This window comes from Salvelinus fontinalis, unplaced genomic scaffold, assembly GCF_029448725.1.
Source record: "Salvelinus fontinalis isolate EN_2023a unplaced genomic scaffold, ASM2944872v1 scaffold_0309, whole genome shotgun sequence".
In the NCBI taxonomy this organism is placed as follows: domain Eukaryota; kingdom Metazoa; phylum Chordata; class Actinopteri; order Salmoniformes; family Salmonidae; genus Salvelinus; species Salvelinus fontinalis.
The window spans coordinates 148,807-163,869 of NW_026600518.1; the positions used below are offsets into that span (position 1 = coordinate 148,807).

General features: G+C 42.9%; 1 long non-coding RNA gene across 1 annotated transcript; it reads right to left on the minus strand.

The window, feature by feature from the left end:
• Positions 1-1,471: 1,471 nt before the first annotated feature.
• LOC129845455 (uncharacterized) lies at positions 1,472-13,769 on the minus strand. The gene is made up of 2 exons (XR_008758054.1): positions 12,849-13,769; positions 1,472-2,511 (listed from the first exon to the last, which is right to left on the minus strand). It is a non-coding gene; the product is annotated as an uncharacterized LOC129845455 (long non-coding RNA).
• Between the last annotated feature and the right edge of the window lie 1,294 nt (positions 13,770-15,063).

The following is a 15,063-nucleotide window of genomic DNA, read 5'->3' on the forward strand; positions in this document are numbered from 1 at the left end:
AGATAGAAGAAGAATAAGACAGATGGGAGAGAAAAAGGGAACGAGAAAGAGAGCCTGATAGAATAAAAGAAAATAGACTGAGGCTAGCTCTGTGTACGTTTGTGAGGAGTAGTGGCACAGAACTGTACTAAGAAGCAGTGAAGACCGAGAGGAGTTGGACCACAGATATACACTGAGTAAACAAAATATTAAGAACACCTGACCAGGTGAAAGCTATGATCCCTTATTGATGTCACTTGTGTAGATGAAGTGGAGTATTTTTAAGCCTTGAGACGAGACATGGATTGTGTATGTGTGCCATTCAGAGGATGACTGCCTTTGAACGGGGACTGGTAGTAGGTGCCAGGCGCACCAGTTTATGACAAGAATTACAACGCTCCCGGGTTAACAGTTTCCCGAGTGTTTCAAGAATGGTCCACCACCCAACTCAATATGAGGAAGGTGTTGGGTATACTCAGTGTAGAACCCTGGTACATTTAACCTGATATATTGTCTATGATTAAGACAGGGAGAGTGAGGAAACAGAAGCCTAGAGGTCTGCTCTAGACGCCGGGTAACACCTGCTCTGGCCTGAACTCCCACCCCCTCTGAACCCCAGTCACCCCCACCCCTTTGGTTCCACCACCCTAAAAGTCACTCAGCCCTAACCACCAAATCAAACAGTGACTGACATGGAGGGATCAGACACAGACTTACTAATGCGTGCACACTCCATTCTGTAGACTGTGTGTGTGTGTAGGTCTGTGTGTGTGTGTGTATGTGTAGGTCTGTGTGTGTGTGTGTGTGTGTGTGTGTGTGTGTGTGTGTAGGTCTGTGTATGTGTAGGTCTGTGTGTGTAGGTCTGTGTGTGTGTGTGTGTGTGTGTGTATGTGTGTGTGTGTGTGTGTCTGACACGGAGTTGAGATAAGGTTTCTTCTCAACATCTCCAGCTGGGATGATGAACCTGACATCCCAACAGACCAGTGGATCACGGACACACGACACACACACACACACACACAGTGTCTGGTATAGAGTGCAGACGGCATTGTGAAGCAGTCTTGTCGCTGGTAGTATTAGTTTGTGTGCGGGGAAAGAGAGAGTGAGAGGAGCGGTAAAGAGATTTGTAGTCCTCCACTGAACTGGAGCAGCACAGAGGACTGATGACAAGTCTGAGAGGAAGGGAGGAGGATACAAGTGTGAGGAGTGTTCCCTCTCTTCCTTTCCATCTCTCTCTCTGAGAGGGTTTCGGTCTCTCTTCGTCTGCCAGGTGCGTTGTCGCCAGGGAGACAAGATGACTGCGGCTCCGTCGCTGAAGAACAGTCGTCCTTCTGATGTCACTTACATAGAAATACACAACACAGAGACTACACAATAGGGAGTCTCACACACACACACCCTCTCTTTCACATTTAACATTGAAAGGAGTAATAAGCACACACACACCCTCGTTCACATTTAACATTGAGAGACACATTCAACGACAACAAGGTCAATTCCGGTATCATTCTTTAATTTCCTCTGATCAGACGTGATTTTGACACGGTTAGGATGAAAACAAAACAAGCAGATGCATTACTAACACAATGGTGTGTGTGCAGGACAACTAGATGCATTACTAACACAATGGTGTGTGCAGGACAGTGCACAGGGATAGAGGGATACAGCAGGGTGAAGCCTGGTGGATAGAAGTCATGTGATCATGTAGGTTTATATAGTGGATAGAGGGATACAGCAGGGTGAAGCCTGGTGGATAGAAGTCATGTGATCATGTAGGTTTATATAGTGGATAGAGGGATACAGCAGGGTGAAGCCTGGTGGATAGAAGTCATGTGATCATGTAGGTTTATATAGTGGATAGAGGGATACAGCAGGGTGAAGCCTTGTGGATAGAAGTCATGTGATCATGTAGGTTTATGATAGAGGGTGTGGTGATGGGGCGGACTAGTGGCTTTGTAAGAGGGGTGAGCTGGTTGGGTGGTGGTGCGTGTTGGTAATGATGGTGGTTCAGTCCGTGAGGATATCTTCAGCTCTGGGCCTGCATTGGTTCTGGTGGACTCCGCCTAGACTTAAACTCTCCGTCTCTGCATGTATTCATGCGTCTCCAACATGGCGGACAGCTGCAATTCTTCTACTGCTGCTGCGTGATGGAGCTACTGCGCTGTACTCTTTAGGAAGTGCTACCGTTGTCCTCCTCCCTCTTGGTAGTAGAGATAGACATGCAGTGGAGTGGGGTGGGGGAGAAGGGGTGCAGGTACCGTAGGTGGGATCTTACGAAGGAGTAAAGGGTGTTGGGGGTCAGTGGGGGTGGGGGGAGAAGGGTGTTGGGCTAAGGGGTGTCCATCTCTCTCTCAGGGTTGTCTGGTTTTCTTGTGTTCCTGGTTCTGGTCAGGTTGCGGTTCTGATTCTACCTCGAGTCGGGGTTGCGATCTCTGGTGCTTACTCTCCTCTCCACTCATTTGCAGTCGATAAAGGGTTGGTAAACCGTAATGCCACAGCACCTCCCGCTTAGCCCCCAGTCCTCAACTTGTTCTGGAACAACAGGATAAAAAAAAGAGAGAACGTGAGAGAGGGGAGGAGGGAGGTAGAGAGAGAGAGGGGAGGAGGGAGGTAGAGAGAGAGAGGGGAGGGGATTTCATATTAGCCATAACTCTTGCCACAAATCCCCAACACGTCACCCTCCCTGTCCGTCCCCAACACGTCACCCTCCCTGTCCGTCCCCAACACGTCACCCTCCCTGTCCGTCCCCAACACGTCACCCTCCCTGTCCGTCCCCAACACGTCACCCTCCCTGTCCGTCCCCAACACGTCACCCTCCCTGTCCGTCCCCAACACGTCACCCTCCCTGTCCGTCCCCAACACGTCACCCTCCCTGTCCGTCCCCAACACGTCACCCTCCCTGTCCGTCCCCAACACGTCACCCTCCCTGTCCGTCCCCAACACGCCACCCTCCCTGTCCGTCCCCATTTGATACAGGCTATAGCATTTGATGCCTCACAATGAAACCTTCCAGGAGAAGTGTGGTGAGGACAATTAGAGGAGATGGGGAGGGGAGAGGAAAACAATGTGAGGGAACACAGAAAAGTGTCTTTTACTTAAGAGGGAGAACAAAGGAGAAAAACACAAAGCGACTGACTATGCAGATAGGGGGAGAGAGAGGGAGGAGGAGAGAGAGGGAGGGGGAGAGAGAGGGAGGAGGAGAGAGAGGGAGGAGGAGAGAGAGGGAGGAGGAGAGAGGGAGGGAGGGAGGGGTAGTAGATTGATTTGTGCTCTAGATTAGATTCATCCATGTCGGTGCCTTCCTATAGCTGTCCAACAGCAAGCGGATCAATTCATTCTACACACTAGACTACACTCTATACTACCATGACACCAGTCATTACAGATGAACAACATTTACTCTGTCCAACCTAACAGACTACACTCTATACTACCATGACACCAGTCCTTACAGATGAACAACATTTACTCTGTCCAACCTAACAGACTACACTCTATACTACCATGACACCAGTCATTACAGATGAACAACATTTACTCTGTCCAACCTAACAGACTACACTCTATACTACCATGACACCAGTCATTACAGATGAACAACATTTACTCTGTCCAACCTAACAGACTACACTCTATACTACCATGACACCAGTCATTACAGATGAACAACATTTACTCTGTCCAACCTAACAGACTACACTCTATACTACCATGACACCAGTCATTACAGATGAACAACATTTACTCTGTCCAACCTAACAGACTACACTCTATACTACCATGACACCAGTCCTTACAGATGAACAACATTTACTCTGTCCAACCTAACAGACTACACTCTATACTACCATGACACCAGTCCTTACAGATGAACAACATTTACTCTGTCCAACCTAACAGACTACACTCTATACTACCATGACACCAGTCATTACAGATGAACAACATTTACTCTGTCCAACCTAACAGACTACACTCTATACTACCATGACACCAGTCATTACAGATGAACAACATTTACTCTGTCCAACCTAACAGACTACACTCTATACTACCATGACACCAGTCATTACAGATGAACAACATTTACTCTGTCCAACCTAACAGACTACACTCTATACTACCATGACAGTCATTACAGATGAACAACATTTACTCTGTCCAACCTAACAGACTACACTCTATACTACCATGACACCAGTCATTACAGATGAACAACATTTACTCTGTCCAACCTAACAGACTACACTCTATACTACCATGACACCAGTCATTACAGATGAACAACATTTACTCTGTCCAACCTAACAGACTACACTCTATACTACCATGACACCAGTCATTACAGATGAACAACATTTACTCTGTCCAACCTAACAGACTACACTCTATACTACCATGACACCAGTCATTACAGATGAACAACATTTACTCTGTCCAACCTAACAGACTACACTCTATACTACCATGACACCAGTCATTACAGATGAACAACATTTACTCTGTCCAACCTAACAGACTACACTCTATACTACCATGACACCAGTCATTACAGATGAACAACATTTACTCTGCCCAACCTAACAGACTACACTCTATACTACCATGACAGTCATTACAGATGAACAACATTTACTCTGTCCAACCTAACAGACTACACTCTATACTACCATGACACCAGTCATTACAGATGAACAACATTTACTCTGTCCAACCTAACAGACTACACTCTATACTACCATGACAGTCATTACAGATGAACAACATTTACTCTGTCCAACCTAACAGACTACACTCTATACTACCATGACAGTCATTACAGATGAACAACATTTACTCTGTCCAACCTAACAGACTACACTCTATACTACCATGACACCAGTCATTACAGATGAACAACATTTACTCTGTCCAACCTAACAGACTACACTCTATACTACCATGACACCAGTCATTACAGATGAACAACATTTACTCTGTCCAACCTAACAGACTACACTCTATACTACCATGACAGTCATTACAGATGAACAACATTTACTCTGTCCAACCTAACAGACTACACTCTATACTACCATGACACCAGTCATTACAGATGAACAACATTTACTCTGTCCAACCTAACAGACTACACTCTATACTACCATGACACCAGTCATTACAGATGAACAACATTTACTCTGTCCAACCTAACAGACTACACTCTATACTACCATGACAGTCATTACAGATGAACAACATTTACTCTGTCCAACCTAACAGACTACACTCTATACTACCATGACAGTCATTACAGATGAACAACATTTACTCTGTCCAACCTAACAGACTACACTCTATACTACCATGACAGTCATTACAGATGAACAACATTTACTCTGTCCAACCTAACAGACTACACTCTATACTACCATGACACCAGTCATTACAGATGAACAACATTTACTCTGTCCAACCTAACAGACTACACTCTATACTACCATGACACCAGTCATTACAGATGAACAACATTTACTCTGTCCAACCTAACAGACTACACTCTATACTACCATGACACCAGTCATTACAGATGAACAACATTTACTCTGCCCAACCTAACAGACTACACTCTATACTACCATGACACCAGTCATTACAGATGAACAACATTTACTCTGTCCAACCTAACAGACTACACTCTATACTACCATGACACCAGTCATTACAGATGAACAACATTTACTCTGTCCAACCTAACAGACTACACTCTATACTACCATGACACCAGTCATTACAGATGAACAACATTTACTCTGCCCAACCTAACAGACTACACTCTATACTACCATGACAGTCATTACAGATGAACAACATTTACTCTGTCCAACCTAACAGACTACACTCTATACTACCATGACAGTCATTACAGATGAACAACATTTACTCTGTCCAACCTAACAGACTACACTCTATACTACCATGACACCAGTCATTACAGATGAACAACATTTACTCTGTCCAACCTAACAGACTACACTCTATACTACCATGACACCAGTCATTACAGATGAACAACATTTACTCTGTCCAACCTAACAGACTACACTCTATACTACCATGACACCAGTCATTACAGATGAACAACATTTACTCTGTCCAACCTAACAGACTACACTCTATACTACCATGACACCAGTCATTACAGATGAACAACATTTACTCTGTCCAACCTAACAGACTACACTCTATACTACCATGACACCAGTCATTACAGATGAACAACATTTACTCTGCTCAACCTAACAGACTACACTCTATACTACCATGACACCAGTCATTACAGATGAACAACATTTACTCTGTCCAACCTAACAGAATACACTCTATACTACCATGACACCAGTCATTACAGATGAACAACATTTACTCTGCCCACCCTAACAGTCAACAACAAGCAATGAGGGGCTCCAACAAGTCACATGTTGAAGGCTGGGGCCTTATATAATGCTGTAATGTGACAGAAGGGAGGTAGCTGAACTGAATAGATATGGTCAGACAGCATGCTAACTGGTTTACAGCAGGATCACGTCAAACATAGAACAAGCTGTTTTAAACACGGTTTAAAAGATTTATTTGAGATTTTTACATCCCAAAAAAGCTATAGCAGCTAGTAAGACCTCTGAGATCCAAGATGACTGGGGGAGGCAACAAGGCAAGAAGTGGTCATGCAGCGAGAATATGCAATGAAGAGAGAGATCGGCCCCCGTGATAAGCATTCTATTCATGGGCCTCTCAAAAGAGAGTCTTCTTCCTCTTTATCCGTCCTTCCAGTCGCTCTATTCCCCCTCTTTCTATATAATAACCCCAGTCAGTCGCTATCTGGACCCATTTAGCATTGTGTGTATTATAAAGTGACAGGGAGTGTGTGTGTGTGTGCGCGAGAGAGGCCATCAAGGTCTAAATATTATCGCGGGCCAATGATAAGGAATACTAGTAATTATTAGTCACAAAGGCCTGTCTGATGACAACCCTATAGTCTTTCCCCTCTCTTGGACCAGTCAATATTCAGACTGATTATGTCATATTATTATTGTGTGTTCAATGGTGATGGAGTGGACAATCCTATCTAGGGGTAATTCATTACAGGCATGTTTAGTGGTTTAGCGGGCCGTTTGAAGCTTGAAGGGTGCTGGGGTTTTGAGTGGAGTGTGAAGTGTATCAGGGCTTGTGGAGGGTAAGTTTGTCTTTTATAGCTAAACTGGGGCTCCTTCTCAATTCATCATCTTTCGTCGATTTTGCCTCCTTCCCAAAACACATTGGAGAAGGTCAGAGGGGAGGGACATTGAGAAGGATGCAAGGAATCACAGAAAGATGAATTGAGACACAGACAAGAGGCAGAGATTTGACCCCATCTAGGTCTTATCTGGTGCTTGATAAATTCGACCCCTCCACATAGCTTCCTGCTCGGTTACTGTGTAGCTACTCTACCGCATCTGCTATAATAATAAACCACAAATCATTACTTGTATCACCTCTTCTTCTATTCTTTTTACTAGGTTATATTGTCCCTCTGCAGTGGGCTGTATCACCTCTTCTTCTATTCTTTTAACCAGGTTATATTGTCCCTCTCCAGTGGGCTGTATTACCTCTTCTTCTATTCTTTTAACTAGGTTATATTGTCCCTCTGCAGTGGGCTGGATCACCTCTTCTTCTATTCTTTTAACTAGGTTATATTGTCCCTCTGCAGTGGGCTGTATCACCTCTTCTTCTATTCTTTTAACAAGGTTATATTGTCCCTCTGCAGTGGGCTGGATCACCTCTTCTTCTATTCTTTTTACTAGGTTATATTGTCCCTCTGCAGTGGGCTGTATCACCTCTTCTTCTATTCTTTTAACCTGTTGGGGATGGGGGTGCTGTTTAGACTATTTATGCTAATTTGGCTAATTTTTGAAACGGCTTCCCACAAAATCCTTGATCGTACAATATGCATATTATTATTATTATTGGATAGAAAACAGTCTATAGTTTCTATAGGAGTTGAAATTTTGTCTCTAAGTGGAACAGAGCCCATTCTACAGCAATTTCCCTGACATGGAGTCAGATTTGAGAAATGTTGGCCACTCTTCTGAAGTCAGTTAAAAGGGCACTGTCGTTGCTATGACTATACGGACACTTCTTACGTCTTCCCCTGGATGCCTTTACGTGATGACGATTCCAATGGGGTCGATTGCGCGTTCACAGGCCCTACAAATGAAAAAACCCTGAAGCTAGTCATTCTTTTGGAGCTGCGTAACGCGCGTGCTGGACACCGACCCGCTCCTGTTCCAAGCGTTAGTTTAGTCTGTTATATTTCTCCGGTCATCTTTTCACTCGTTATAGGAGTTAAAAACATCATAAGGTAGTTAATTTAAAGCGTTTTATAGCAATTTATATCCGTTTAGTGCGATTTTGGGACATTTATTTTTGCAACGATGTGAAAAGTTGGGCACGCTTTTCAGTTCATCCCGAACGCAGTTGACATTTCCACATGGCAAGAGGACAGCTTTCCACCAAAAGACGATTTCTCCCAAGAAAGGATCCTTTGCCCAAGATACTGATGGAAGAACAGCTCAAGGTAGGACATTTTTATTATGATAAATCGTGTTTCTGTCGAAACATTTTAGTGGCTTAGGACGCCATGTTTTTTGACGTAGCTTCGCTTGGCGCAAACTGTATTGAAAAGTAAGGATAAATTAAAAAATGTAATAACGCAATTGTATTAAGAATTAAATTGTCTATCAATCCCTGTCCACCCTATATTTTTTAGTCACGTTTATGAGTATTTATGTATAAGAGTAGATCACTGTCTAAGTGGCGCAAGGACTTTTTCTTTACCAGCTTGTCTACATTTCACATTGTCTAACCATGATTTTGGTGGCTAAATATAAACATTTTCGATCAAACTGTATATGCATGTTGTAATGTGATGTTACAGGAGTGTCATCGGAAGAATTCTGAGAAGGTTAGTGAAAAAATTAATATCTTTTGGCGATGTTGACTTTTATCGCTCACTTTGGCTAGAATCAATGCTGGGCTGCTAATTGCTATGTGCTAAGCTAATATAACGATTTATTGTGTTTTCGCTGTAAGACACTTAGAAAATCTGAAATATTGTCTGTATTCACAGGATCTGTGTCTTTCGATTCGTGTATGCTGTGTATTTTTACGAAATGTTTGATGATTAGTAGTTAGGTAAACACGTTGCTCATTGTAATTATTCTAGTCCATTTGTGACGGTGGGTGCAATTGTAAACTATGCCATATACCTGAAATATGCACTTTTTTCTAACAAAACCTATCCCATACCATAAATATGTTATCAGACTGTCATCTAATGAGTTTTTTTGTTGGTTAGGGGCTATAAATATCTTAGTTTAGCCGAATTGGTGATGGCTACTGGTGTTGGTGGACAAATAAAAGATGGTGGATTATGCTAATGTGTTTTTAGGTAATAGATGTACATCTTTACATATTGTGTCTTCCCTGTAAAACATTTTAAAAATCGGAAATGTTGACTGGATTCACAAGATCTGTGTCTTTCATTAGCTGTATTGGACTTTAATGTGTGAAAGTTAAATATTTTAAAAAAATATTTTTTTTGAATTTCGCGGCACTGGTTTTTCAGTGGGGGGGGGGGGGGGTGTGCCGCTAGCGCCACGCTGATCCTAGACAGGTTAACTAGGTTATATTGTCCCTCTGCAGTGGGCTGTATCACCTCTTCTTCTATTCTTTTAACTAGGTTATATTGTCCCTCTGCAGTGGGCTGGATCACCTCTTCTTCTATTCTTTTAACAAGGTTATATTGTCCCTCTGCAGTGGGCTGGATCACCTCTTCTCCTATTCTTTTAACTAGGTTATATTGTCCCTCTGCAGTGGGCTGGATCACCTCTTCTTCTATTCTTTTAACAAGGTTATATTGTCCCTCTGCAGTGGGCTGTATAACCTCTTCTCCTATTCTTTTAACTAGGTTATATTGTCCCTCTGCAGTGGGCTGTATCACCTGCTGTAGAGCTCTATCAGGGCTCTGTTTTATCTCTCACCTGATGATTGTTACAGCTTTCTTACACAGATAACACACTCACTACGAGTGTATTTCGATTGCGGGAAGCTGATCAACTCTGTGGATTACCATAATATTCCAGGCTGATTTCCACATTTACAAGATCAGAGCAGTGAAAGTGTGCGGCAGGGACCACACAGCCTTGTGGGATTCCAAAGAGGCTACAGGTAGGTAGCACTCGTACAAATGAATAATACATAGTGTTATTTACATGATGTATAGCTTAAAACCTAGCCGCACCCAGCGGCCCTAGATGTATTACTAATACCCGGGGGAGAGCGGCGGAACACAGTTCTCTAGAAACTGTCAAATTGTAAAAGAAAAAATCTAATAGAAAACCTATCTGAATATAAATTGAGTTTTGTCTGACTCTACTACTGTATATTGAAAAGTGCCAGAGGAGAGAGTGTGTGTGTGTTTACGTCTATCCTTGTGTGTTTTGTGTGTTTTGTGTGTGTGTGTGTGTGTGTGTGTGTGTGTGTGTGTGTCATTAATATCAACGTTGAGACAATACCATTACCATATGCGTTTCTTAGAGGGCCTAAAACACGTCCACTTTCCAATGAATTGAGAGCAATAGAAATAGAACGAGAGGACAATGGTATCAGAAAGGCATCGTCTGACCTGGTCGTCTGGCCTGGACCTTATTCAATTAAACACACACTTAAGCAGTGAAAGAAACCAGCCAGCGTCAGCAGGTATTATGGAAATAGACCTTTCCTCTGAACATACAGTTTACAGTGAGTTTTAACAAGCGAGAAACACTATGGTCTCAAACGCAGGGACAGCCACGAGTCTTTGTTACTGTATGTGTGTGTGTGACCAGTCGAGCTATGCGAGTGTGTGTTAGTGTATATGTGAGTGTGTGTTAGTGTGTGTTAGTGTATATGTGAGTGTGTGTTAGTGTATATGTGAGTGTGTGTTAGTGTGTGTTAGTGTATATGTGAGTGTGTGTTAGTGTGTGTTAGTGTATATGTGAGTGTGTGTGAGTGTGTGTTAGTGTATATGTGAGTGTGTGTTAGTGTGTATGTGAGTGTGTGTTAGTGTGTGTTAGTGTATATGTGAGTGTGTGTGAGTGTGTGTTAGTGTATATGTGAGTGTGTGTTAGTGTGTGTGAGTGTGTGTTAGTGTGTGTTAGTGTATATGTGAGTGTGTGTGAGTGTGTTAGTGTGTGTGTGTTAGTGTGTGTTAGTGTGTTAGTGTGTGTTAGTGTATATGTTAGTGTGTTAGTGTGTGTTAGTGTATATGTGAGTGTGTTAGTGTATGTTAGTGTGTGTTAGTGTGTGTTAGTGTGTGTTAGTGTGTGTTAGTGTGTGTTAGTGTGTGTTAGTGTGTATGTGAGTGTGTGTGAGTGTGTATGTGAGTGTGTGTTAGTGTGTGTTAGTGTATATGTTAGTGTATGTGTTAGTGTGTGTTAGTGTATATGTGTGTGTGTGTTAGTGTGTGTTAGTGTATATGTGTGTTAGTGTGTGTTAGTGTGTATGTGAGTGTGTGTTAGTGTGTATGTGAGTGTGTGTTAGTGTATATGTGTGTTAGTGTATATGTGTGTTAGTGTATATGTTAGTGTATATGTGTGTTAGTGTATATGTGTGTTAGTGTATATGTGTGTTAGTGTATATGTTAGTGTATATGTGTGTTAGTGTATATGTGTGTTAGTGTATATGTGTGTTAGTGTATATGTTAGTGTATATGTGTGTTAGTGTATATGTGTGTTAGTGTATATGTTAGTGTATATGTGAGTGTGTGTTAGTGTATATGTGTGTGTGTTAGTGTGTGTTAGTGTATATGTGTGTTAGTGTGTGTTAGTGTATATGTTAGTGTGTTAGTGTATATGTGTGTTAGTGTGTGTTAGTGTATATGTTAGTGTGTTAGTGTGTGTTAGTGTATATGTTAGTGTGTGTTAGTGTATATGTTAGTGTGTTAGTGTGTGTTAGTGTATATGTTAGTGTGTTAGTGTGTTAGTGTATATGTTAGTGTGTTAGTGTGTGTTAGTGTATATGTTAGTGTGTTAGTGTGTTAGTGTATATGTTAGTGTATGTGTTAGTGTATATGTGTGTGTGTTAGTGTGTGTTAGTGTATATGTGTGTTAGTGTGTGTTAGTGTATATGTGTGTTAGTGTGTGTTAGTGTATATGTTAGTGTGTGTTAGTGTGTGAGTGTGTGTGAGTGTGTGTGTTTATTGACAGTGCTTTAAGATGCACATGTTTCAATGACGGATGAAGAGAGAAAGACGTGTATGTTTGGCCGACAACAACCATTAAGTCATGTAAGAAGGAAATGAACTGTTCTAGTGATGCTACACATAGTCACCTAAATACATCTGGGGTCTGATGAAGCTACATGTCTAGACAACACTGAGCTACTCTACTGGGAGAGACAGATCCTGGAACAGTACAACTTTCTAATGTCTGTAGCGGTAGCTACTCTACTGGGAGAGACAGATCCTGGAACAGTACAACTTACTTTCTAATGTCTGTAGCGATTGCCCATAGCTACTCTACTGGGAGAGACAGATCCTGGAACAGTACAACTTACTTTCTAATGTCTGTAGCGGTTGCCCATGGCGGAGCAAGATCATTATTGCCATTCTTTTCAGACAACAAAATCATGCAGCAATATGGGAATAAACAGAAGCTTTCATTAGATGTAGAACTCATTCATGTTTTACTGTTGAGACAGTAGAGATTTGTTAACAAAACAATATGTCTTATAAATTACAGTAGATGGGGATAGAAACCAACAAAAGTTATTCATCCGTATCAAAGGTACACAGACACACCCCGTGGGCCCACCTGTTTAGCTTGGTTGACACACTGCAGGTAGCGGGAGGCGATGGTGGAGCAGAGCAGAGTCTTCCCACTGTGTTCCTGGTAGCACTTCAGGATCTGACCCTGCAGATCAGCACACACTGGACTCACCTCAAAACGCCTGGAGGAGACAGACTTTAGTATTTAGAATCAATATCATACACTACACACATTAAAAACAATCACATCAGCCCTCACATACACACCTGCAAAACAAGCAATTACTAACATTCCCCATTACTAACAGGAGGAGAGAGCAGAGAGCAAGAGACACACAAAAACATGAAATTGTCCTCCCCATTCTGCCCATTCCCCATCACACAGCAGTGGTTAATCTGGGATCAGTCAGACTGTAGAAGAGATGGGGCCAAAGGTTGATCCAGCCAATGGAAGCAACCGTCAGCGCAACAGTGACGGGCATGCCAATCCATTCATTAGAGGCTCCCCACGTCAATGGAAGGGCCAGAGGACGTGTGAATATTGGCAAGCCGTGCTATCCTGTCACCAGGAGAAAGGTTCTATACCTGTCCCTCTGGAAACAGGAGATCTATCCAGGGCTTCTTTTCTATGGCAAATTGTGTTCTCTTTTCTCCTCAGAAAACACACTGGCCAATCAATGTCTAATATGGACACACCCAGAAAATAAACAGAGGAGAAGAAAAAGGATAAAGAAGAAGGAAATGAACAACAATAAAAAGTTGTTGTACTGAGATAGGAAACTCCTCATCATAGTGATGAAGATGATGACTCTCGTGGGTTTATTGACCACAGAACTGAGAACTGACTATCAGTATTGATTGATAGAGCCTGTATGACTATAGGGTTCTGATTGCATTGACACACCCTCTCCTATAGCTAGCTGTCCCCTTGGTCGTGCTAAGTGGACATTTATTGACTGATGATTGATAATTGTACTGCACTGTTAAAAGGAAATGGCACACAAGCATTTTCACTGCACCTTTTACACCTGTAAACCGTGTACTTGACAAATAAACATTTATTTGAGGAATACAGCACCCAAAGAGCTGGTCCTTACTTCTGACACCAAATAGCCATTGACACCGCGGCAACAGCTACTGACACCGCGGCAACAGCTACTGACACCGCGGCAACAGCTACTGACACCGCGGCAACAGCTACTGACACCGCGGCAACAGCTACTGACACCGCGGCAACAGCTACTGACACCGCGGCAACAGCTACTGACACCGCGGCAACAGCTACTGACACCGCGGTAACAGCTACTGACACCGCGGCAACAACTACTGACACCGCGGCAACAACTACTGACACCGCGGCAACAACTATTGACACGGAGGTGTCAGTGTATCAAACATCACAAGTGCGCTAATGCTAACCAAAACTGTCTGCATAGTTCAGTACTGTGGAGCCACCAAATTGTTCCACTTTTGTGCTAGCTGTACATCGCAATGCTTATCTTCTGCTAAAGGCTAGCTTCAGTCCACAAATGGTCTTTCATCACCACTGCAATGCCATATGGGTCCCAAAGCGTTAGTGCCTTTTCGCTAACCTCAGCAGCAAGGACTATCAACTGCACCAATGATCTCATGCTAACAGCTAGCAGGATCTGTCTCTTGACAGTTAGCACACCCCATAAACCACCCATACATAAAAGATACACCTGCACATGTTAGGGCCATTATGCTAATGTTGGCATCATCCTTTAGCAGTTAGCACACAAAAGTGCTGATTTCGCCTGTCAGCACCTTTCTGATCCTTGGAGGGGCATTAGGGGCACAGCTGAGCCCCTCCAGTTCCAATCAGGTGTTGGATTTACCGCCTGTAGTGAGAATTCACCCTCCTGTTAGGTTTGAAAGGACACAACGGCCACATGGTTCATTACCCAGGATGCAATGCAGGAGGGCTGGTTGCATGGGACCTCTTGAGTATGGCCGCCAACACATGGCCACAATATTATGGCCAAAGGGATATCAGTCAATAATCCATCCTCCTCACATCTCGTCACCAGCCGCCACTGCATTTAACAACATGTAGGCGAGTAAGGCACCTATTGATACAAAGCAGCAAGTGCTGGATGATCTGAAATAAGTTCTTAACATTGTTAACCTTCCATTTAATGGATATTTCTGATGGTACTGTAGGTTGTCACTATTCTTCACATTTGAGCAGCGAACGATCATTACGCACCATCTCATATACATAGAAGCTCTTCAAGCAC